This window comes from Grampus griseus (genome assembly GCF_964374135.1).
Source record: "Grampus griseus genome assembly, chromosome: 7".
NCBI lineage: Eukaryota > Metazoa > Chordata > Mammalia > Artiodactyla > Delphinidae > Grampus > Grampus griseus.
The window spans coordinates 28,739,817-28,762,992 of NC_139001.1; the positions used below are offsets into that span (position 1 = coordinate 28,739,817).

The window sequence follows — 23,176 nt, forward strand, 5'->3', positions numbered from 1 at the left end:
TAATTTATCACTTTATACTTAGAGCTTTTTATATCCTGTTTATGAAATCTTTTCACTTGGCATGGTCATTAAGATATTATTCTTTGTTTTCTTAAAAAAATTTATTGTTTTACTTTTCACAGTGAAATCTACAGTCTATCTAAAATTTATTTTTGATTATGATGTGAGGTAGGGGTTAAAATGTATATTTTTCCATATGAATATCCTTTTGACCCAACATGATTTACTGTAGAAACATTTTTCCCCACTTTTTATCACTTCCAGCTTTATTTCAAATCAAGTGATAGTATATGTGTGGAATTTCTGTTCTTTTCTATTGATCTATTTGTCTATCCTTATGCCAATACACATTGTCTTAATTAACTGAAGCTTTAAAATAGGCAAAAAACTTGAATGAAATCTTCATAAAAGTAGATATCCAAATGTCCAATAAACTTATTAAAAAGTGCTCACCCTTATTAATATTCAGGGAAAAGGTATATTAAAACCATAATGAGATACCACTACTTATCTGCCAGGATAGTTAGAATGAAAATAACAAGACTGACAAAAAAATACCAAATGTTGGGCTTCCCTGGTGGCGCAGTGGTTGGGAGTCCGCCTGCCGATGCAGGGGACGCGGGTTCGTGCCCTGGTCCGGCAGAATCCTGCGTGCCGCGGAGTGGCTGGGCCCGTGGGCCATGGCCTCTGGGCCTGCGCGTCTGGAGCCTGTGCTCCGCAACGGGAGGGGCCGCAGCAGTGAGAGGCCCGCGTACCGCAAAAAAGAAAAACAAAAAACAAAAAAAACCCAAATGTTGACGAAGATGTGGAACAACTGGAACTCTCATATACTTCTGCATATACATTGGTGCAATCATTTTCAAAATGTGTTTGGCAGTATCTACCAAGCTGAATATATGTATATTTTATCATTTAGCAATTTCATTCCCAGACACGTACTCAATAGAAATGCTTACATACACATGCCAAAATACATATACATACATACATATGTATAAGAGAGTGGGTGGCAAATGTATTCATAATAGCACTCCCCACCCCCCAAACAAATGTCCATCAGTGGTAGAATGAGTAAATGATTTCTCTTATATTCAATCAGTGAAAATGAACAAACTCTTGCTACCATACAAAACATGGATGGCTCTTACAAGGATAATATTGAAAGAAAGTAGACACAAGAGAACACACTCTGTGTAATTCCATTGACATAAAGTACACAAACAGGCAAAACTAATATAAGATGATACATTTAGGTTAGCGACTGGGGCCTAGAAACAGGGAGAGGACATAGGCAGGATTCTTTGGTGATAGTAATATTCTATTTCTTGATTTTGGTGCTGGTTACTGTGGGAATGTTCACCTTGCGAAAATTCTTTGAGCTATACACTAACGACTTGTGCCTTTCTCTTAGTGTATATTAATTTCAATAAATATTTATTTTTTAAAATGAATCAGATATTTATATACTGTTGAGTACAAATTACTGAAATATATGTGTGTGTGTATATATATATTTAGCACTTTTATATAGTACCCACAAAATAATACCTTATATTCTTTATGAACATATACATAAGTGCATATATATATATCTAGGGAGGGTATTAGATGTTCAGCATATGTTGTTTCTTTAGAATCAAAACGATTTTACTGGACTCTATTCTCACAATTCTGCTCACATCAGTGTTGTGATCAAATTGGAGATGAGATCAGTGGGTATATCCAGGTTTCCTAAGAGAGGGACTCTTAGCAAAAGGAAACTCCTATTTTCCTAGCACTAAATGGAGTGGAAATTATAAGTTGACCAAAAATTGAAGGATCCTTGAGTACCAGTTGATCATCAATAATCTCAGGCATTGTACAAACTACTTTAACACTTGCTATCAACTTTAACCAAAAAAACAAAAAACAAAAAAAAAAATTGAAGATCAAGTATTCAAAAAGGCATCTATAAAGAGAAGCAACCAAATTCTAAAAAAAAAGTGGGTGCTTTTTTACAAACAACCAGAGGAAATTCAATCGTACCAATTTTTAGGTAGTTTGGGAGAATAAACATAGGGCCAACATATATATATTTGAGAACGATAGAAAATGAAAATTTGCTATAAAAAAGGTGAAAGTCAGGACAGCCAATTGAGAAGAATTCTCTGTGCATCTGTCTCCAGCTTCAGGAGGGTAAACGAGAACAAATGCAATTTGACTCTTTAAATGGGGTTTTGGATGACAGCAAAGCCAGGAGTCCTGCTGAAGCTTCCTGTGGATTTGGCCCCTGGGAAGGCAGGTAAGGCCAGCGAGGGATCTCCCCATAGTTAGACAGCGTCTTCTCTTTTGGGGAGCTTTGGGGCCTGTGGGTCCTAGGAGTTCTAGGACGTATATGGCAGCAGAGGAAAAATGGGATCCAGGAGTATTAGGAGAAGCCCTTTTATGCTGGGGTGGAGGGAGGTCAGAAGGGACATTAGCTCATCTGTCATTTCTTTTGTTTGATTTTTGGAGGAGACTATAGCCAGTGATATTAATAAGTAATTAAAAATAAATCCCTCTATTAATATAAAGGCTAGATTGGCTCTTTAGCCTTGGATGGTAGAGACCTTGTATTAGATGTTTATACTGGAGAAAGGGCCATCTTGTGTTCTGGATGACAGACCTGCAGAGGGTAAAAATGCCTTAGAGTTCATGAGTTCTCAGCCCAAGCTGTCTCTTAGATTCACCCGAAGGACTTTTACAGCATTGAAACTGCATCTCAGGGGTAAGGGCCAGATATCTGTATCTTTTAAATGTCCCCAATGGATTCTGATGCCTGATGCGGGTTGGGAACCACGGATTTATGCGGTCCATTGATTTTCATCTCTCTAGGACTCTGTGGCCTGCCACAGAAGTTTCAACTGAGATGCCCCACTTGATTCTGCTTTATGGTTTCATCATTTGAAGAAAGGGTTCTATTTCTAAAGGCTAAAATATTTAGGACCACTGATGTAGGCTAATGAGCTTCTAGACGTTCCTCTCCCTTCACCTGAATTTGTCAGGTTGATCATTTGGCAGTAATCTCATGACGGGATTGAAATACGTAACAGCCATCTCAGGTTGGACTCTCCAGAAACAGAAACTGAGCTGGAGTTTCCAGAGCAATACGCTCACTGGGTTCAACACCTGTAGAGGGGAGGAACCGGGAGCAGATTGGGCAGAGGACGAAGCCCAACTGTGATGCAGGCCCAAAAGGCCTGGGCCAATTTCACCAGGAGTGTTGGAGTGAATAGTGCCCATTGGAGTCATGCTCAAGTGGGCAGCTGTCTCAGGCAAGGGTTGTGAGCTGTCGGGAAAGAGTGTGACCTCGGGGAGGAGGGTCTCTGCAGCTGAGGCAGACCCCAAAACAGCTGGCAGCTGGCACACGACTGCTGCCAGCTATCCCATCAAATCCTCCCTTGAAGGAGAATCTGGGCAGCACATCTGTGGCTCTACAGGACAGGTATGAAAATTTCGGGAGGTAGGGAATGCCTGTGGACTGATGATCTCTGATTCAAGAAGAGGAAGGTACTCACAAGGGCAGCACAAGCATCGTAAACCAGGCTCATGGCAATGGGACCTGGGAAAGGCTCCTGTAGGGACAAAGAGAGGTGATGTGAGTTGGAGAAGAAACAGCGCACCTCTCCTCTTCTTGGGACACCTCACATGGTAGACCTCCTTTCCATAGCTTCCTCTTGAGGATAAAAAGGAAATTTTAGGACTGGGGTGGGGTTAGATAACATTCCAGAGGATGTGGTTGGTAACCTCTATCTCTAGGATTAGACTAACTTTAGTATAAAGGAACTTTGATTGTTGCACGTCAGATTCAGTCTGCATTTATCAATCCCGTCGCATAGGCTACCCTCTGTGTTAGGTATTTTTGTGCACAGTCCCACCCGCCCATATTCTCATCTTAATCAGGTTGTCATGAAAATTACCGTTGGAGTGACTGTCTTTTCCTTTTTCAACTTACCTACATGTTTATTTAAAAACTAAATGTAGAAGACAGAGTTTTTCTGAAATGAAAACAATAGAATCCCTAGAATCTTGTTACTAACGTGCCGTATCTTGTTCTCATTCTGTTTAAAAGATATATTGTTATCAACACCTTAATTATAATTGTAAGATAAATCTTTATGAGCAGAAATGCCTTTAGCTATGTTTTAATTTTAAGAGATATAGCACAGCCCTTTTACAGTGGTTGAGTACCTTAGATTGAGAGCAGTGAACAAGATTGGTGGTTTATATCAACCTCCAATGACCAACATAGATTAGAAAAGTAAACCTACACTGTTTTCTACTACAAACCACAACATATGTAGTTTCCCATAGTGAACATTTATAGTTTCAAAGCCATAACAGTTCTTAGAACTCTTAAAACAAACTTTTTAATATCACAAGAAATCTCTTTGCAGTAAGAAATAGGCTTAAGGAGAAACTTTAAGTACAGACAATGGATTGATGCAGCTTACATTATGGTAACTGGTATGTAAATATTCAATAATAATTTCCTTAACCATTTATCAAGATGTAATTTCTAACTGAAAGATTTGTCTACTCAAACTACCTGTGTTGACTGCCTCCCAAGCTTTCAAGTTTTCTCATTAATCTGCTCACTGAAGCTTGTAACTTCTGGCTTCAGTTATCATTTCTAGCCAGAGGTAGGTAAAAGAATATGGAGCCTATTAATTCCTGTTGCCACACTAACTAGATTTTAGGTTTTGAATAAGCTATCTGTTATGCACATTCTCATTAGGCACAAGCATAGACATTAGAACAGGCCCTGAGGCAGTGGCCTTAGGCAGGGGCAGATCCTACAAATGGCGTGTGAGTGGATGGACACCCCCAAACCCAACCGCCATCCTGTGTTTCTGATAAGCAGGGTAAAGACAGGGTCAGGACCAGAGCTGGACAGATGGTGGCAAATGTGAACGAGGGAGGGACTTGCCCAGAGCTATTTCAGGTGTCCCTGGGCCACCCCAGTCCTATGACCTCCAAATTACGTGCAGTATACAGTATGAAAGGGAGGCTGGTCATCAGGAGTGATATCTTTCGTTCATAAATGAAGGCTAGAGACGGCAGGCACATGGAGACATTATGACTTTCATGGGCCCCGTGCCCGCCTCTGTGAGGGTCTAAGCGAGCCGTGTGTAGAGGTGCTGTCCAGATGCAGTTTCAGAGTTCTGAGTTCCAAGTCTCAGTTCCACAAATTCAACATATCAGGAGCAGTGCCACCTCCTCTACTTGACAGTGAATCTAGCCACTTCAGCCTCTGTAGGAAAAACAGGTAAGAGGTACTCCTCAGGGACATAGGTGAAGCGTAGCATCTGGTGGAAGAGTCCTTCAACGTAATAGCTGTTTGAAAAGATTATTTCAGTAATTAAGGTGGGGGGAAAAGTGGGTAGGTTCTAGGGAGCTAACATTCTGTTGAACCTGCTACTCTGGGAACTGAAAGACCTCAGAGGGAGACACACAAAGAGGTTAGGAAGGGGTTGAGATTAATGCTCACCCACCATGTCACTTCATTATCAAAATCTCTTGAGGGGAAAACCTGCAAGTCCCCTGCTTCCATTTCACATCTTATCTCTAAAACAGTCTCCTTTTGGGGCTGGCCCTTTAACATCTGTTGCGACATGCCACTGAGTGTACAAAAAACAGCCTGAGAAGCCTCCTTCAGACCTTGAGGAATCTATTTAATTTGTGATGGTTTGCATTTTGTTTGTGGGAGGGATAAAAACACAACAAGCCCTAGAAAATAAATACTTCATTGCATATTATAATTTATTCCACCAAGAGGTTGGAAGTATGCCTCCAAATTGCCCTAGCACAATCTTTGAGGATCTGGTGGTTCATACTAGCAAATCTGAAGTCAGTGGAAAATTTCCACATGAGAGAATTATAGCATTGGATCCTTTAAAATGACAACACGTGCACATAGCCCCCCGCCCCCCGCCACCCCCCATCCTCACCCCCGGCATTTCTGAATGTCTGGAAATCCTGATCAGGAATTTGAAAAGCAGTCAGGATATATTGCATCAACTGTGTTCCAAAGTATTTATGCAGTGTATGTTTTAATACTAAAAAAACGATTTGGTTAGACTTAGCAGGCTCAGCCTCATTCTCTGAGAGGAGTTCTTAATTGCTGCCATAAAAAATGTCCTGATTTAAATCATAAGATAGTATACAGGGGGTTGATGGCTTGGATTCTTTTTGAAAGTTAGGTAAATAGTGTAGCATGTGGTTATAACCCGTTGCTGGTTTCTATAAAATAGCTAATGGGAAAGAACCAATCTTTCTTTTTTTGTTGTTTTGTTCTTTCTTCCTTTCTCTCTTTTGTCCCTTCTTCTTTTCTTTGTTGCTTAAACTATCATGAGTAAGATTAACAGTTTGCAAGAGCCACTCTCTTTAGATATTTTATCTATTCTTGTTCTCAGATGGCAACTGCAGACATCTCAGTTTGACCCCAAATGCCTTGAAATCTGAAAACAGATGGTGGGTAGAAAACTAGAAAGGTGCTGATTTTCAATGTCTGGTCTTGCTGTTCTGATCGTCTCAGGGCTACAGTACATGGTCCAATGCTTTCCCTTAACAGTTATCCTGGCTTGGAATTGCTCTCCCCACTTGGACCCATTTTCATCTAGATAGAGCCTTTTCTTCCTTCAGACCCATATTTTCCATTCTTATGGGAACCTAAATGCAGGCAAGGAGAGGTAGGAAATGGAGAGTTATAGGATGGACCCTGGGCTGGGCTTGGCAAAAAGTGTGACAGGTCGGGCTTCCCTGGTGGCGCAGTGGTTGAGAGTCCGCCTGCCGATGCAGGGGACGCGGGTTCGTGCCCCGGTCCGGGAAGATCCCACATGCCGCGGAGCGGCTGGGCCCGGGAGCCATGGCCGCTGAGCCTGCGCGTCCGGAGCCTGTGCTCCGCAACAGGAGAGGCCCCAACAGTGAGAGGCCCGCGTACCGCAAAAAAAAAAGGGTGACAGGTCAGTGGAGGCTGTAAAGGTGGGGAGACCATCAATCCTAATCACAGTTATGATTGTGGAGGTAGGAAAGGGACTTGTGGGACTGGAAGGATCCCAGTTCAAACTGAGCCAACCAATCAGTTAAAGGAGGGCCCTCAGCAGAAGATGCCATGTAGCAAGCCACTATTTATACCAGGGGTGCTTGGGAACATAATGGAAGTCTCCTCATTAAAACCCCACATCCGAACCACCAGCAAGTCCTATCGACTCTACTCCCCAAAGATATTTAAAATCTAATATTCTCGCCACCTCTGCCACTGACACCTGGTCGGAGTCACCACCTTCTCTTACTAATCATCAGGGAAATGCAAATCAAAACCACAATGAGATATCACCTCACACCTGTTAGAATGGACATTATCAAAAAGACAAGAAATAACAAGTATTGGCAAGGATGTGGAAAAAAGGAAACGCAGGGCACTGTTGATAGGAAAGTAAATTGGTGCAGCCACTATGGAAAACTCTATGAAGGGCTTCTCAAAAAAATAAAAATAGGACTACCATATGATCCAGCAGTTCCACTTCTGGGTATTTATCCAAAGAAAATAAAAACACTACTTTGAAAAGTTATATGCACCCCTATGTTCATTGCAGCATTATTTACAGTAACCAATATATGGAAGCAACCTAAATGTCCATCAACAGATGAATGGATAAAGACGATGTGATATAGATAGATAGATAGATAGGTATAGATATATATACAATGGAATATAACCATAAAAAAGAATGAAAGCTTGCCATTTGCAATGACATGGATGGAACTTGAGGGTAATATACTAAGTGCAATAAGTCATACAGAGAAAGACAAATACTGTATGATTTCATTTCTATGTGAAATCTAAAAAATAAAACAAATGAACAAATGAAACAAAACAAAACTCATTGATATAGAGAACAGGTTGGTGGTTGCCAAAGGGGAGGGGTGTTGGGAGAGTGGGTGAAATGAGTGAAGAGGATCAAGAGGTACAAACTTCCAGTTATAAAATAAATAAGTTGGGCTTCCCTGGTGGCGCAGTGGTTGAGAGTCCGCCTGCCGATGCAGGGGACACGGGTTTGTGCCCTGGTCCGGGAAGATCCCACATGCCGCGCAGCGGCTGGGCCCGTGAGCCATGGCCACTGAGCCTGCACGTCCGGAGCCTGTGCTCCGCAACGGGAGAGGCCACAACAGTGAGAGGCCCGCGCACCGCAAAACAGAAACAAAAACAAAAACAAATAAATAAATAAGTCACGGGGGTGTAAAACAGAGCATAGTGACTATAGTTAATATTATATTGCATATTCAAAAGTTGCTAAGAGAGTAGATCTTAAAAGTACTCATCACAAGAAAAAAAATTGTAACTTAATGTGGTGATGGATGGTAACTAGACTTATTGTGGTGGTCATTTCACAGTGTGTACAAATATTGAATCATTACGTTATACACCTGAAACTAATACAGTGTTGCATGTCAATTATACTTCAATAATAAAATTTTTTTTAAATTAGTTTTTATTGGAGTATAGTTGATGTACAATGCTGTGTTAGTTTCTGCTGTACAGCGAAGTGAATCAGTTATACATATACATATATCCAGTCTTTTCTAGATTCTATTCCCATATAGGTCATTACAGAGTATAGAACAGAGCTCCCTGTGCTATACAGTAGATATATATTGGTTCTCTATTTTATATATAGTAGTGTGGATATGTCAGTACCAATCTCCCAATCTATCCCTCGCCTCCTCCACTTTCCCCCTTGGTAACCATAAATTTGTTTTCTACATCTGTGACTATTTCTGTTTTGTAAATAATTTTGTTTGTACCATTTTAATTCAAAAGTTAAAAAAAAAAAGCCAAAATCCTTACCAGGGCCGACAGGGCCCTCCATGGGACTCTCCCTTCCCCTCTTCTTTCTGACATTATATCCTCTGTCTTCCCCTTCCTTTGTCCTGATGCAATGGTCCATCTACTGTTTTCCTTGTCATTCCAGGCACACTCTGATATCTGGGCTTCGTTCTTCCCTCTGGCTGGAGCACATTTACCCGAGAGAGCTGTGTGGGCCACTCCAACTCCTCCAGGTCTTTGCTCACAGGTCACCTTCCTGGTGAGTCTTCCCTGAGCACATTTTTAAACATCTTACCCCCCGCCCCGCTCTGGCTTGCTCTGTCCATCTTCCCTGCTTTACTTTTCTCCATAGCACTTATCACTCTCTGATGTACTATATGTTTTATTTTTTGGTTTATTTTCTGTTTTTTTCTCAGCAGAACATAAGCACATTTGCTTTCTAATGTAGCCACAGAACTTAGAGCAATACATAGCATGTAGCAAGCACTTAACTATTTATTGAATGAATAAATGAATGAGTTCATTAAACAGACCCCCAGTAGTGACAGGGAGAACAAGACAGCTCAAGAGTCAATGGAATTGTCAGAGTCCCAGTTCATGGTGACAAGGCTAGGTTTTTGGGAAAACAAAAGCAAATAAGATGTTCATGTTTCTTAGATGCTCATAGTAGAGGAGCCATATACAGGATGTTATCAGTTTGTCAGAGAATGATCAATGCCTGTGCTCAAATAGATTGAACACAGCCAGAGGCTGGCATCAGGACTCTAGCCCTTCTGTGAATGTCTGTAACAATCACTGTCTCACCCATTCACCCATCCATCCATCCATCCATCCATCCATCCATCCATCCAGTCTTATGACAGTTGTTTATCCAATGTTTTTGCAAAACTGGCTTTGCATTGCTCAGATTTTCTGAACATCTCTCCTACAGAACTGAGCATTTTTGTGAGCAGGAATCTCCACATCATTAAATCTTGAATACTCCCATTCCCTGACATGAAGTCTTGAATGAATGAACCTTGGACAAGGGGTTGTGCCTTGTTTTTTCTCTTTAAAACCTAAGAGAAAGAATAACGAGAGTGGATGAATCAATATACTAAAGGTCTTGGAATTTTTCACAGTTAGAGTTCAGATGTTTCTAACTGGCGCTGGGTACTCTCCCCGTGCTGCACATTTGCCTTTGCTCATTCAGCTGTGCCCTCCACATGAGATGGCTGATCTCCCACGATCATTTCCTTTCATTTGGGAACCTGGTAAACCCAAGGCTGGTCCCAACGCTGGAAAAGAGGCTTCGTTCCTGGTTATTTATTCCATTAATTGCTAGGTTGTTTTTGGCTATCTCACTGACTTCATTTCTCTTTCTCGCTCCATATTCTACTTGATATTAAATAACTGTAGACTTTTCACACAATAAGGCTCTTAAAATGGGTGTGTGAGTGTTCCTCTAAACATATTTTAATTTCTCACTCTGTCTTAGTCTGCTTAGATTGCCATAACAATAATATCATTAGCTGGGTGGCTTGAACACGGGAATACATTTTCTCACAGTTCTGGAGGCTAGAATCTGGGATCAGGGTGCCAGCCTGGTTGGGTTCTGGTGAGGCTTCTCTCCCTGGCTTGCAGATGGCCGTCTTCTTGCTGTGTCCTCATGTGGCCTTTCCTCAGCACATGCAGTTGGGAAGAAAGATCTTTCTCCCTTCCTCTTCCTATAAGACTACCAGTCCTATTGGATTACGACCCCTCTTATGACCTCATTTCACCTTAATTACCACCATAAAGGTTCTTTTTCTAAATATATCATTGCATTGTGAGTTAGGATTTCAACATAGGAACTTGAAGTGAGGGACACAATTCAGTCCGTAGCACGGCCCTTCTTCAGATACACAATGTCAAGTATCAATGGGGTTAAATTTGTTGTAACTTTAATTTGATCATAACTTCAAGCTGTGTTTATGCCCAGTTTTTATATTTTCTTCCTCACTTAGCATGCATTTCTGTTCACTACTTAAATCAACTTCAGGGAATGTGATTTATAGATTAGTCTTGCTTTGCTCCCATTGTCAAGTTTTTACTTTACTCTGAATCTGGTTCCTTTTATTTTTGTTAAAAAGACAGGTCAGTATGGAATCCTTCGTCCCCATTAAACACTTGGTACTCGTTGTCCCATCTAGCCCTCATCTCCTCTATCTTATCTGTAGTTGCACAGACATAAACACACACACACACACACACACACACTCTTCTCATGGTTGCTTTCTTCTTTTTTTTTTCCCCTCCTTGGTACTAGTATCTTTTATTTTTGTGAATAAAGCCATAATGTTAGAAGATTTATCAGTGAAATTTTCCTTTGTCTATCTTTTTTTTAATATTTTAATTTTATCAGAGTATAGTTGATGTACAATGTTGTGTTAGTTTCAGGTGTACAGCAAAGTGATTCAGTTATACATATACATGTATTCATTCTTTTTTAGATTCTTTTCTCATGTAGGTTATCACGGAATACTGAGTAGAGTTCCCTGTGCTATACAATATGTCTCCATTAGTCATCATTCTTGTTTATAATAGTGTGTGTATGTTCATCCAAAGCTCCTGATTTATCCCTCCCCACTACGTTTCCCCTTTCATAACTGCAAGTTTGTTTTCAATGTCTGTAAGTCTGTTTCTGTTTTGTAAATAACTTCATTTGTATCATTTTTAATATTAGATTCCACATATGAGTGATATCATATGATATTTGTCTTTCTCTGTCTGACTTACTTCACTTAGTGTGACAATCTCTAGATCCATCCATGTTGCTGCAGATGGCATTATTTCATTCTTTTTTATGGCTGAGTAATATTCCATTGTATATATGTGCCATATCTTCTTTATCCTTTCATCTGTTGATGGACACTTAGGTTGCTTCCATGTCCTGGCTATTGTAAATAGAGCTGCAATGAACATTGTGGTACATGACTCTTTTTGAATTATGGTTTTCCCAGGGTAAATGCCCAGTAGTGGGATTGCTGGGTCATATGGTAGTTCTGTTTTTAATTTTTTAATGAACCTCCATACTGTTCTCCACAGTGGCTGTATCAATTTACATTCCCACCAACAGTGCAAGAGGGTTCCCTTTTCTCCACACCCTCTCCAGCATTTATCGTTTATAGACTTTTTGTTGATGGCCATTCTGACTGGTGTGAGGTGATACCTCATTGTAGTTTTGATTTTCATTTCTCTGATAGTTAGTGATGTTGAGCATCTTTTCATGTTCTTTTGGCCATCTGTATTGTGTCTTCTTTGGAGAACATGGCTGCTCTCTTCTAATCATTCGAGTTTCTGTTAAAAAACTTCACTGAGATCTTGCCCAACTATCATATCTACAGAAGTTAGTCCCATCACATCACCTATTTTCTTTTCTCTCTAACACCTAAGACTACCGTCATTTTGTGGATGGGTAAAATGAGGCTAGAGAACATAAGGGATTTGTCCACAGTTGCTCAGTTTCTGAGCAGCAGAGAGAAGGCCTGAGAAGCAGAGGGTGGTGCTCAAAGGGGTCTGGAGGTAAACCTAAACTATTACAAAACTTATCTCCTAGCAGTCCCAGGCCTTCCCTCATAAAAAGCAAGACAGCAGTCATTGGCTCTAATTGCTTCAAAGTCTTTTCATAGTGGCCCTTGCTTCTTTCCTTTTTCTGTTGCCTTGATAAAACTGTCTGGCAGAGTGGAGGGACAAGCATGGAAGGACACATTTGCCACATATAGGGTTGACAGATTTAGCAAATAAAAATGTAGAAGCACAGCTGTCTTTGAATTTCAGATAAACAATGAATATTTTTTGAGAATAAGTATGTCCCGTGCAATGTTTGGGACATACTTAGGCTAAAACATTATTTGTGTTTCATCTGCAGTTCAGCTAACTGGACGTCCTGTGTTTTATCTGGCACCCCTAACCAGATGGCTGCTCTACAACTACATGCATCCTATAGATAATGGTTGTAAGCCTCAGGTGAGTGTGCTGGGGAAAGAAAACAAGCAATAAAGTCCCTTTGAGCTCTGTTGTTTTATTTACTTAGGTGAAACTCTGATGTTCTTTGACAATAGAAACAACACCACAAATATTCCGAAAAGAATATATATTTTACTTTGGAAGCTTTGACTTATATCTTTATCAGCTCAGTTGCTTTGGTTTTCTGTGACTTCACAGCATTTAATATCTAAGCACCAAAGGAACTAGAAAACTGCATGAGTTCATCACCGCTGGACTCGTGTTTGGGTAAACTTGGACAAGCTGATTTACCTCTCTCATTTGCAAAATGAAGATAATAATAGCCTGTGTCTTATAAGATTTTGAGGGGTAAAGGAGAAATTGTATGTGAAAGTGGCTAGTCCAGTGCTTGCCATATAGTAGACACTCAATACATAACAGCTTCACTTTTCTTGCCTCACCACTCCATTTCTGAGAGTGAACAACATCACATTCCCAGACCATGGCAAAATATTAGGCTGAAGAAATTACTGTTATGTCTCAAAGAAATTATTACCCTTACTTACCAATAACCAGATAACCAGCAGAGCCAAACCAATCGATTTGTTCATTCAGGCATTTATTCAGCAAGTATTTATCGAAGACCTAACATGTGCCAGGGACAGTGATCTAGGAGCTGGGGACACACGGTAAACGGAGCGAAGTTGCTATTTTCCCATGAGAATTGTTTATATTACAGTGTGTGTGTGTGGCGTGGGGATGCAGATGATGACTGGATAAGCAGGAAAACGTATTATATCACATTTTACATGGAGCAACCAATTAGGGCAAATGTTGTGAAACGGAGTCCTTGAATTTGGTTGTGTGGAGATCACTGGTGGCCTTGATAACAACAATTGTTCCCTGAGGTTGTTTAAGGGAACGAGGGGAGCAGCAGGAAGTAGAGAAAGGAACTTTGCTAAAAAGCAAGGAGAAAAAAAAATGGGTGGCAATTCAAAGGGGATATGGGGTTAAAAGACTGGATTTTTTAATGGGAGTCATGATAGCATGTTTAAGCTGAAAGGAATGACCAATAGAGAGGAACGGATAATGCAGAAGGCAAAGGACAACTCTGGGAGTGAGTGCTTGACAAGGCGATAAGGCAAGAGACTCCAGTGGACAAGAAGATTTGTGCTTAGAGTGCTACCGGGACCTTTTACTCGCTGCAGAAAGATGGGAGGTCGAATATATGAGGTTGAGGGTACAGGGGCTTAGTCAACTCTGCAATGGGAACATGTGGAAGTTCTCTTCTACCTCCTCAGAGAAGTAAGACATAAAATACTTTCACTTCTCTTATCAATAATTATCAATTATTAAGTTGAAAATAATTACTGATGTTAGAAATGACAGCTTCCTCTTGCCAAACACCCACTCATATTTGGGATATGTATCCTTGTCCCCCCACCCCTCCTGTGCACAGCGGATTGATACTTACTTTATTCGCAGTCAGCTCTTTTCAGCCCCCTGTGCTGTTCCCAGGCGGAGGTGCTGGTATTTCGATGCTTTTCAGCCATCACATGTTTCTCTCCATTGAGATAAACTTCTTCCAGAAGAAGCTGCCCATCTTGACAAGTCTGTTTTGCGTCTGTGCTCCACTGCACAGCCAGACCTGAAGGTGACAGGAACTGACAAACTCTCTGAACTTGTCCCATTGGATTTGTCTAATGGGCCTTTCCCTGACATAGATGAAAAAGTCATTGACAGAAACAGACCATTTACCAGGAACCTGAGCAGAGGTATAAACAGCGACAGATGAAATAGGTCTCGAAATAAAGCTGGGAAATGCAGGACATATGTGATGGGCTCAAGGAGATCTCTGCTTTCAAATGTCAAGATGAAATGGACGGTGTTGGGTTTTGCAGCCTCGAGTCATTCAGCTGGTTAGTAAGAAAGCCAGTCCCCCACTCCCCATTTCTCTATCTTCACCAGAGACAGAAACAGCTAAGTGGTGATGTGAGGGTCAGGGGTGGCTTTCAACAGGACACTCCAGACCCGAAGGGTGAGTTCTCTTTCCAAGGGCAGCGAGACCAAAAAGGAAAAAAAACAAAAACAAACAAAAGAAAAAAAACAAACAACAACAAAACCCCACCATTTAAAAATTTGCAGCCATTTAGAAATTCTAGTTGGAAGGCAGAATTCCTTCTTTCTTTCTTTCTTTCTCTCTTTCTGTGTTGGGTCTTTGTTGCTGCATGTGGGCTTTTTCACTAGTTGTGGTGAGCGGGGGCTACTCTTCATTTTGGTGTGCTGGCTTCTCACTGTGGTGGCTTCTTTTGTTGCGGAGCACGGGCTCTAGGCACACAGGCTTCAGGAGTTGTGGCATGTGGGCTCAGTAGTTGTGGCTCGTGGGCTGTAGAGTGCAGGCTCAGTAGTTGTGGTGCACGGGCTTAGCTGCTCCACGGCATGTGGGATCCTCCCGGACCGGGGCACGAACCCGCGTCCCCTGCATCGGCAGGCGGACCCTCAACCACTGCACCACCAGGGAAGCCCAGCAGGCGGATTCTTAACCACTGTGCCACCAGGGAAGTCCCTGAAGGCAGAATTCTTGTTGAAGGAAGCTTTCCAAACAGAAGAGTCACATCTTAGGAGTGATATTTTTAGGTTCTATAATCAACACCAAACGTGAACATCATATAAACTTAGTATTATCCTTGAAAAGCCCTTATATCACCCATAGAACATACAACCTTGTGTTCTAATTTCTATCCACACTGAAATTTGAAAATTATTGCAGTTGATTAAAGGAGAAAACAGAAGGGAAATCCGTGTGTAGATGTCTGGTCTTCAGACCATTCTGCCTCTAAGGCAGCTATCCAACCCCTAGCTTTGAATGAGCACTGGGTGGAGAATGCCATGCGCTCTTTTTGGGCCATAGGTTTTACTTTATTTCCTTTTAATATTAAACCTTGACAACCTTTATAAGTGGTATAGGATGTGTTTGGCATTGTGAGGGTTGAATGGAATAGTGACAGTGCATCAACTCCAGGTTGGGGTGAATGTCTGAGTGTTGATTCATGCTGAAGTAATACCACCTCACTCTGTTTTCTTTAAGAAAAATCTTCAGATAGTCCAGTGGATATGTAAAGTCTGAGTCTCCTTTAAAAGGAGTACGTTGGCTCAATGAAGAGTTAAAATTGCTTTATTAAGGCAATTTAATTTATTAAAGTATTAAGGCAATTTCTTAAATGAAAAACTTAAAAAAAAATAAAACATGCAACCCAGGTAAGAGTGTCCTCTACCAAAAGATGGTTGGTTGGTTTTCAAAAGGAAAGAGAAGGACGTCTCGGTAGCAGCCCAACATTGGAGTCTGGAAACTAGCACTGTGAGGAGAGAGAGAGAGATGGCGGGGCAGGAAAGGCGCCGAGGAGGAATAGAGCCTGAGCAGCATGGGCGAGCAGAGAGGCCCAGCAAGTGCTGACGTGCTCAGGGAATAGAGACATCAGGCCTCCACTTTCAGTTTTCTATTCTGGCTTTTGAAATGCCCTGTGATCTTCTCAGTGCTTCGGTAGGGTCAGTGACCTGCTGCAGCTAATGTGGCTGGGAATTATGCAGTAGGTTAGAGTCCAAGCTGGGATGGGAGAACGGGGAGTGCTACCTAACCTTCCCAGGACCACCCTTACCCCAAGGGTGGAAGCGTCACTATTAAAGACAGATGGTTTTTGCAGGTCCGGGGGGAGGTGAACGGCAGCAAGAGCATCAGAGAAGTCCAAGGTGGAACAGAGATACTCAGGAGCTAGGCAGTGGACAGGACACAGCTGCAGGACCCCACACAGGAGTGGACTGAGACAAAAGCCCCTTCTCCCGAATATGCTAGCAGTGGCGTTGCTGACTCAGATGCCTGTGGGACCAGCCAGTAGCACACAGAGGACTGAAGGTGCTTAGTGTAAACTTAGTGCTGAGCTCCTTCTACTGCAATTAAGCTTCACATCTGCTAAGTTACCTTGGTTTTTAAAACATTGTGGGGTTGAGTCAGACAGTGAAACAAAACATTTTCTTGGGTTTCCTACTGCTGCAGGCTTCCCGACTGTGGCCCCCGTCCTGGGGAAGGTAACCCTCTGAGGGGGAAGTGCCCTTCTTTACGATGTGGGCGGGACCCACGCCTGTTTGTGTTTTCAACAAAGAGTCCTGAGAAGTAGCACTGCCTGTTCACCCTCTCAAGAGAGGATTTATGAATGAGGGCCCGCGGATCATACCCAAAGTAGCATCTCTGCCTGCCCCACAGGACGCAGCTCAGCCTTCCGTCGTTATAGAGATGAGCAGAAATCTGTGCTATTTGTTTAGCGTTCGGGGGCTTTAAAGGAAACATGCACTCGTGTTTCTGCCCGCATTTCTTAGTCTGCCACCACAAGGCTGACTCATCCATCTTGGTCTGGGTTCTCCTGAAAGTAGAGTCTCAAAGACTGAGTGTAGATAATTATTTGGGATCCAGTCCCAGAAAACGGGAGGGAGGTTGTGGGGAGACTGAGGCAGGGATCACCATAGTGCCTCATTGAGTTTTCCACTGTCTGTATACAGAAAGGGGCTGGGGCACTGATCCACGGACTCCTGTCTCTCAGTAGTTGCAGGTTGGGGGAAGGGAGCGTTAACTCTTCTGTCTGAGCTTTCCTTGTGCGAAGCTCCTACGGCTTCAGAAAAGGCCCTAAGGCTGAAAAGCAGAGAGAGCTGGCTGAAGGAGAGAGCTTGAGGTAGGCATGAATTTAGGCGAGGGGGTGCGATGCAGGGCATGCAAAGTGTCTGCTACCATCTCTAATATGCAAGAGACTGGGACCCGTCATTCTCGGGCTGTGCCGAGGTCTGGGTGCTGCTGACCTGACCAGGACTTGGCTTGACAACCCCTCTTTTGCCCCCTCCCCACTGCTCCATTACATAAGCCCAGGATGCCTCTCCTAGACTGTGCTTTTCCTCCTTGCTTCTATAATACTCAGTCTCAAGGTTTTCCACACATCGGAATATGTGAAGAACCCAGCGTGTAGCAGCAACTCAGGGGAACTTTGTTCCCTTTTCTGCTTCCTCCTTTACCTTCTACTGACTTTTCCTTTTCCTCTTTCTTTTCCTCAAAAAATATGGTTGCCTGTCAGGTTTAAGTCCTGCAGACTCTTATCTCTTTTCTCTCCACTATCCCCAGTTATTTGGTCCCAGGTTCAGCTCTCCCCTCTATGTCACTACCTCCACTGGAATATCTCCTGGTAGGGTCTCTCTTCCCAGGTCTTGCCCTGTTTTAACCCTCAGCCAGCTCAGAATCTCCTGGCTATTTTTATGCTCAAGTTTAGGAACCTCGCCTCTAGCGTGGACTCTCCTATAGTTAGTTGAATGCTCCTTTTTGGCAGTCTCCCACTCACCCCAGTTCCATATGCCGAAAAGTGACCTGGCTTTCTACTCCCACCCCATGTCCCCCTCACTCTTCCCAGTATCCTCCCTGTTCCCACAGAAAAAGAAAACAGACTCTAGATTTCGGTTCATGCTACTGTCGATTCATATCTACATGTTTTCAACACCCTGGAACCACCTTTGACCCCTTAGCCTCTCTGGAAGAGGCAGTCTGCCTGGTGCTCATGGACCACAGTGTGGGGTCAAACAGAGGCAGTGGCAAGACTGTCTGGGGGGACAGATCAGGAGGTGAACAGCCGAGTTTGCTAGGGCTTCAGCAACACACTGGGGGCTATAGAATCTGAACGTCAAAGCCAGAAGAATTGTTAGAGAGTAGCTTGTACAACCCCTCATGCTACTGATGAAGAAACTGAAACCCAGAGAGATGAAGGACATTGAAAAAGGTCACGTGGCCAGTTCAGTCAAGAGGGACGGAGCCCTTCCTTCCCAGAGCCCTTTCTGCAATGACACCATTCAACAAGGAGCCTGTGTCAGGGACGTTTTAAGAGCAAGGAGCAGAATACAGAGCTCAAACAATAAAGTTATTTCATATAAAGGAAATTTTAGTTTAGAGGTGTCTGACTTCAGGGGACATTCAAACCAGGAACTTAAGTATTCCGACAAGGACAGGTGGATGGAGGGCCCTGATGAGCTGAATCCAGACCCTGTGACCCCCGGGATCATGTGTGAGACTCACATAGAAATAAGGGCTGTTGGAGACAGGGAAAGAAGACACTAGATGCTTACAGAGCCAACAAAAAATCACTACAAAATCAAAAAAAGGACAGAGGTATGTGATCTGAAGTCTGAATGGTCTAAGGTCATAGCCAGACTATGTTCATTTCAGGACAATACGGATGGAGGACTGGGTTGGGGGTTGAAGCCAGAGGGAGCTCTGGGACTTCTTGTTTGACAACAGACCTTACGTAATTAATCCCTGTGCCCTGAACATTCTTCCTGTCTGTTCAGAGGACAAGGCTACATTCTTGGGATGACCTAAGACTCCCACTGGAGAGCCTGGTGAGGTGGATGGTTTTGCTGTTTCTAGCGGATGGGAAAAGGGAGGGAGTCTGGGAGAGCTGCCTGGCCAGGACCTAGACCTTCTCTCTGGACAGTTGTCTTCCTTGGTGAGCTGGTCAGGGGTCAGGACCCTGTACCCTGTCTCTCATAGTCAGTAGGACTCGAGGCTCTACTTCTTCTTCACGGACATCAATCTCTTCCTCTTCTCCCCACTGCCAACCCTCAGCTTAGGTGTGAATCTCCTGGTGTCTGGACCACCGCTACAGTTTGCAAGCTGGTCGTCCAGCCTTGCTTCTTACCTGTTCCAGGGCATCACATGCCCTGTGCCAGGGTACTCTCCTCCAATACCAATTTTGTCATATTTCATTCTCCTGCTCGAAAGCCTTCAGTGAGCCCATACTCACTAAAAGCAGGAGCAGGTCCAGGCTGCTAACCTGGGTTCAAATATCACCTCCTCTGAGACCCCTTCATGGGGTGATCATTCTTGCTTCCAAACCCCAATAGCACTGAGTATCTGTCACACTTAGTTGGAACTGACCATTTTTCCTGCTTTCCATTGTGAATTTTGGTTTTATATTTCATTGTCTCCTTACTCTGATTCCGTGACTGTGGAAGACAGTGGTGTATATATCTAACTATCACTCAGTATACAGCTCTGTGCCCTGTACGCGGTGGATAAACAAATAGTATTAATTCACTGGGGTTAGACTCTTGGGCTTGGAATCTTGGTCACTTAAGACTTTCTTCTTACCATATTTTTAAATCTCTAGAAATATAGTTTCAAATTATGAGATAGGAAGAAGATAAATGGGAGACATTTTCCTCCCCCTTTCTTACAATTAATTTTCCTTGTCTGTTTGAGTACATATCAGCATCAATATCTAGCTCTGACTTAATTTACTACAAGATGACTTTAAAACCTAACCAGTGTGCATTCCTAGAACTCAAATGGGCGTATGGATTGAAATACCAAATTTGTCATGTCTCCAGCATGCAGGCTCAGAGGAGGATCTCAAAAAACAAAACACACACACAAAACATGGGTTTAAGGCCCAAACAACTTTAAATGGGAGTTTTTGAAGCATTAAAAAATTTCACAGGAGTGTCCTTTGTTGACTCTCATCCATTTAACTACTCTGTAGTTAATGAGGCCAAAATTCACTGTTTGAAAGGTCTCAGCATCCTTGTCTTGAAATGGGCTGGGTGCATGTTTGGGGCTTCCCTAGCAGGGATAGATTTCAAATGGTACAGACTTCGGCCTTGGACAGTAGGAAATGAGGCTCCTTCAGTGACTTTTGGCTCGGGTAATGTGACACGGCCACTTGATGGGAATTGGAGGTACCCTGGTGGAGGAAAAACACAAAATGGAGAGAGTCAGGTATAAACCTGCCGCTTGGAGTTTTCCTGTAACTTAGGTTGGTCAAATGCTGAATCCCAGTTTATGTTCAAAACAAATGGAACCTCATTCTGTGACCAAAATAGATTGCTTGTTTTTATTGTTGATAAAGAGGCAGCCAGGCAGAAGCTGCCTTCACTCAAAGGGACCAAAATGAGGGAGTCCCTTGGCAGGAGTGGAGAAATAAAAGGCAAAGCAATGATAGGCCCCCTCCCCCCCGCATCCCACCGTAATTATTCTTGCTGTCCTTCCTCCTTCTGCAGTGGAACAATTGACTAAAAGATTAATACATAAAGAACCCCTTCCTGGGATTCCTTGGTGGTGCAGTGGTTGAGAATCTGCCTGCTAATGCAGGGGACATGGGTTCGAGCCCTGGTCTGGGAAGATCCCACATGCCGTGGAGCAACTGGGCCCGTGAGCCACAATTACTGAGCCTGCGCGTCTGGAGCTTGTGCTCTGCAACAAGAGAGGCCACGATAGTGAGAGGCCCGTGCACCGCGATGAAGAGTGGCCCCCGCTTGCCACAGCTGGAGAAAGCTCTCGCACAGAAACAAAGATGCAACACAGCCAAATTAAACCACATTAGAGAATGGCTGAAAACACTTAAAAAAGAAAAAAAAAAAAGAACCCCTTCCTTTCTGTTATTACAGAGAGGCTGTGGAATTATTTTGTCTTCACCTGGGTGGGTGGGTGGGCTGGAAGGAGTGGTGGTGCCTGCGGGGAAGTGGACACAGCAGGGGCAGAGCCTGAGTCTTCCTGTGTCAACGGCATGACACGTGTTTACCGAAACGTTTATGCACACAGAGACTCACATATTTGGTCCTGCGACACAAAAAAATCCTAATTGTTTTTATGGGCTGAATGGTGTCCTCCCCAAATTCACATGTTGAAGCTCTAACCCTCAGGACCTCGGCATGTTACAGCGTTTGGAAATAGGGCCTTTAAAAGAGTAAATAATGTACAATGATAAGAGTAAATAAGGGTCATATGGGTGAGCCCTAATCCACTGTGACTGGTGTCTGTATAGAAAGAGGAGATTAGGACACAGACACGCACTGAGGAAAGACCACGTGAACACCTTCATCTAGGACTTTCGGCCTCCAGAACTGTGAGAAAATAAGTTTCTGTTTAGGCTTCCCAGTGTTCGGTACTTCGTTATGGCCACACGAGCAGGCTGATACAACTGTCAAGAAAGAGCAGAGGGAGAGAGAGAAACAGACTTAAAATGGAAAAGCACAGCTTCGGGGCAGCCCTGAGTTTTATTATGAATGAATAAAAGAAGTAATCCGTTCATCCATTCAGTATACACTTTTATTTCAGACCCTTAGAGGGTGGCACGTAGCAGCTGGAAGAAGCCCTCCCTTTCCTCATCCCCAGTAGAGAAAATGAAGCATACCAGGGAGGTTTAATAACCTGTGCCCGTCTCTGGGAGGCAAGGATGAATCTGGGGATCCACCGATCGATCACTGCACACATAACCATGACCACTGGAATTAAATAACTATTATCTTTTCATATTTTCACTGAACCTAATCTCGCAGAACCAGTGTTATCCCCGAACTTTATGTCCTCACTTTGTATATAGCCCTGGCTTGAATTGTGAGTGTTCAAAATAGATAAAATATTTAATATCTTTTTATTGCCCCTCTCAGCGACGCGCAAGGGCCTGGCTGGCCTCGCGCATGCAGTATGGACGTGCGGCTCGCTCACTTAGCTGCTCTTACCAGCTGCTTTGCAAATGGCTCTAGCAGGTGGTGCAATGTGGGGGTGGGGGAGGACATGCAGTCTGTCCCTGGAGACTTGGCGAGCGTCTCTGGGTAAATGGGTAAAGTACCATCTTGTCGGCTGGAGAAGCTGAAGCTCCCCACGCCCCCCTTCTTGAGCTTATTTCTCCCTTCTGACTCATGTCTGCTGCCTCATTTGAGTTACTGTGCAAACGTTTAGCCAAGAAGCCATACCAGGCCTTGCGCTTATTTACGACCCCCCCAGGGAGTCACAGGGAGGCACTGAGGAGGATTCCACGTGGAGCTTTCTGGTCAAATAAGGACAAAGTGAACCACGCCTTCCATTCTTAGCCAGTGAAGTGTGTGCTTCAGCGTGCCGTGTGCTGGGCGCAGAAGCCTCCCCCAGTGCAGGTTGATCCTTTCCTGGCTCCCCAGTGACCCCAAAGTCGTAGAGCCGTGAATTAGAAGAGAGAAGGGTGGAATATTGTGCCGGGACAGACAGTGCTGGGGGAGAAGAGGGCCCCCTGTTTGCTCCCCTTTCTGAGTTTCCTACAGGAAGTTGATTGTTCATTCTAAGGCAAAAGTGCTTTTGCCATTGTGTATGTCCTATTTGGCAGCAGGAAGCCTTTTAGAAAAAAACCCTCAAAGAGGAGCATGAAACAATGCAGTCAGTCTAAGACATATATGTGTGTACGTGCACACACATGCACGTACATCCAAAACAGAGCCCGAAGGAGTGGAGCTGCCAAACTGGAGGAAGGACCACAGGAGAAATCAACCTCAGTGGGGCGATTTGAAAATCAGGGTGACCCTGGCAGG

General features: G+C 43.3%; 1 long non-coding RNA gene across 1 annotated transcript in view; it reads left to right on the plus strand.

The window, feature by feature from the left end:
* The window catches only part of LOC309825189, a 57,391-nt gene that overhangs the window by 33,661 nt on the left and 554 nt on the right, over positions 1-23,176 (plus strand). The window contains exons 3-4 of the long non-coding RNA XR_014297004.1: positions 8,994-9,107; positions 12,738-12,835. This is a non-coding gene — a long non-coding RNA (uncharacterized lncRNA). The remainder of the gene's footprint in view (positions 1-8,993; positions 9,108-12,737; positions 12,836-23,176) is intronic.